The 3495-nt window shown below is 39.4% G+C and overlaps 1 long non-coding RNA gene across 2 annotated transcripts in view; it reads left to right on the top strand.

The window, feature by feature from the left end:
* Positions 1 to 3495, top strand: part of LOC115071811 — an 11980-nt gene that overhangs the window by 685 nt on the left and 7800 nt on the right. The gene's annotated exons all lie outside the window — the stretch shown is intronic.

Below are 3495 nucleotides of genomic sequence, written 5' to 3'. Positions count from 1 at the left end.
TGTCTCAATAGCTGTGCAACAAAAACCAGTGATTTAAAGACAAAAATTCATGTTCCTGCTATCAGAGACAAGGGCCCCACAGCACGTAATTCCTAATCGTCAAAACCTGTGAATATGTTACCTTCCCTGGACAAAGAGACTTTGAAGACTCAGTTAAGGTAAGGACATTTGTTTTGTTTTATTGGTCAGGTGGGATCAATGTAATCACAATGATCCATAGAACAGGGAGACAGGAAACCAGAGTTGGACAACAGATGTGAAAATGTCAGCAGAGTGATTTAAGGACTCAGGTCAGGGAATTCTAGTGCCCCATAGAGGCTAACAACAACAAAAAAACACATAATAAAATTGATTTTTTCCCCTAGAAACTTCAAAAGGAGTGCTGACAACTTGATTTTAGGACATACTGTATGACAGTAAATATGTATCACTTTTAGGCACTAAATTTGTGACGATTCTTTACTACATCAATAGGAAAGGAATACAGCTTGCAAATAAATGACAAATTAGTGAGGCAAATTCTACAGTGTATCTCACCAACTTTCTAATTCCCAGTTCCTTATTAAACAAGTAATACATAGAAAATTTCAGCAAATAAATGTTACAGTGTAGCTACTGGGTCATCAAGGTGGCTCAGCAGGTAAAGATGTTAGGTGTACAACCCTTACAACCTGAGTTAAATCCTGGGACTCCACATAAAGGTATAAAAACAGAATTGACCCAACAAAGTTGTCCTGTGACCCCCACACATATGCTGTGGCTCATGTGCCCATATACACATCATGTACACACTAAAAATAACAAGTAATAAAAATCGAAAAGGAACCTGCTATCAATCTGCTGTAGGGCATCTGCAATATACTTATTTGTAATAAGACTGAGTGGAACAGAACTGGGTCAATCACAATGCTTGGTGCTCAATAAATATTGTTATATATTTATATTGATATATAGATCCTCAATAAATATCATTGAGTATAATTACAAGCACCACAAACATTTTCCTGAAAAAAATCAGGCTTATTGGTAAAAATTTAAATCTTCAAATATTTATATACTTGTGCTTGTGATACTGTGACTACAGTCAAGACAATACACATAGCCTCATTCACATGTGATTCTGTGACTAGAGTCAAACAATGCATGTAGCCCTTATTTACATGTGATACTGTGACTAAAGTCAAGACAGTACACATTGTAGTAGTTTCTTTTCTGTTGCCCAAAGCAATTTATAGAAGATGTATTTGGCTTACAGTTCCAGAGGGTCAGAGTCCATCATGGCAGGGAGGCATGGCTGCAGGACATGGCCTGAGCAGAAAGCTGAGCACTCCCATCTTCAAGCAGACACAGGAAGCAAAGAGAGTCAGACGGAAGTGGGGTATAACTCTGAACTCTCAAAACCCGCCCCTAGTGACTTGCTTCCTTCAGCACAACCATATCTCTTAAAAGGTTCCTTGACCCTCCCCAAATAGTACCATGAACTGTGAACCAAGTCCACTCCCTGGCCCCCATAGGCTCATGACCAAATCACAATGCAAGTTTTATTTAGTTCAACTTTAAGTCCCCAAAGTCTTTAAGTCCTGACAATATCCACAGGTCCAGAGTCCAAAGAGACTCAAAGCATTCTCTTAACTATAAGCCTCTACAATATCAAAAGACAAATCACATACTTCAAACATAAAACATTTGCATTATAAAATGGAGGAATGGGGGCATAGTGAAGAAATACTAGACCAAAGCAAAACCAGAAATCAGCAGGGAAAACATGAAATCTAGTAACTCCAAGTCCGATGTCTGGGACTTTACTTCCAAATGGCTTAGGTGGCTCAGTCCCTTCAGCTTTGCTGCCTGTATCTCTGCCTTGGGCTAGTTCTACTTTCTGTGTACTATTCTCCTTCACGGTTGTCTCATGGTTCTGGCATCTCCAACATCATGAGGTCTCCACTGCCAACCAGGCTTCACCTTCACAGTTTCACACAATGACCTTTCAGGGATTCTTGGTTTCCCAATGCCTTCTTTAGGCAGGAACTCTTATATACACACTGCCTGGACTCTGTGGCTCTCTGACACTACAGAGGAAACAGTGATCCCTCACTCTTTCATCTTTCATTTCTCTAAAGTCAGCACCACATGAGTGGCACTGCCAAGTTCCTCTGCCACCTATGGATGAATCTTAGCATCTTCAGCTACATTTGCAGCTTTTGTATATTGTGGTTTTCTAGGACTAGGAAACTCCTTAGGCCTTTTCCTTTCACAAAGCTGAGCTGGGTAGTCTTGCACTGAGGTACTCTTTCCATTGTCCAGTGCAATCTAGAGGCTTCTCCTTTATGGCTCTAATCTCCTTATCAAAGAGAACCTCTCCCCTTGACTCCAATGTCATTAAATTTCATAGTGTTCTGTATCTCTCCAAACAGTACATTCTCTACTTCTTTCTGCCATGTTTTCTCTTTTTCACTGTATTTTACATAATATTCATCACTAATAGCCATGCCACCAATTCTACCTAAGGCTGTCTTGAAATTTTCTTTACCAAAGAGATTAATCCTTTCATCTTAGCCTCAGGCAACCTCAAGCTTTTGGGCTGTGGAGGAAGGCAGTCCAAAATATCCCAGCTGATGTTTAAGTTCTTATTTCCCTCTGGCAATATCTTGCTTTGCAAATTACTTTCTTCCAGGATTCTACTAGAATGGCGCATTAAGCTTGGCTTATAGCATTCAACTGCTTTTCTAGTTCAATATCCCAGTCTTTCATATTTCTCCAAAAACTTATATGGTCAGGTTCTTCAAAGCAACAGTCTACTCTCTGGTGCAAACACCTCTATTAGTTATTTTTCTATCGCTGTTATAAAACACAATGACCAAGGCTTACAAAAAAAAAAAGTTCTCAAACCACCATACACATAGCCCTCATCGCATGACATTGTGACTACAGTCAAGACAATGCACATAGCACTCATTCACAAGTTTCCTAGACTCCTTTTGCTTTGTTCATCCCGTACTTACCACCCCACCCCACCCCACATCCTGGCATGCTTAGTCAACGATTAGCTTATATTTTCTACATACTTAGGTACTACAGATTATTTTTAATCTTATTTCTTTCACTTTTTATTTGGTCTTTTTGAGACAGGGTCTCCCTGTAACCCCAACTGGTCTGGAACTTGCTATGCAGACCAGGTTGGCCTTGGACTCACAGAGATCCACCAGCCTCTGCCTCCCAAGTGCTGGCATTAAAATATGATTATTTACATTGAGTGTTTTGGGGTATCATCAACAGTTCACCATATTGTATATTATATCTAAGCAATGCTCTAGTGTGGGGCTATACTAGATTTTGTTCATTCATTCAATCATTGATGGACATCTGCATTTTTTTCTAACACGGAACTGCTACAAATAAAGATTATCATGGGCATGAGTGTGTAAGTTGTGTTTTTATCTCTCCTGAGTAAATACTTAAGAGTGGAGCAATCAAATCATAATATACGCATATTTA

This window comes from Nannospalax galili, unplaced genomic scaffold (genome assembly GCF_000622305.1).
Source record: "Nannospalax galili isolate Female #2095 unplaced genomic scaffold, S.galili_v1.0 scaffold740, whole genome shotgun sequence".
Lineage (NCBI taxonomy): Eukaryota > Metazoa > Chordata > Mammalia > Rodentia > Spalacidae > Nannospalax > Nannospalax galili.
The sequence above is the reverse complement of the archived record's forward strand: the minus strand, read 5'-3'. Positions and strand labels throughout refer to the sequence as shown.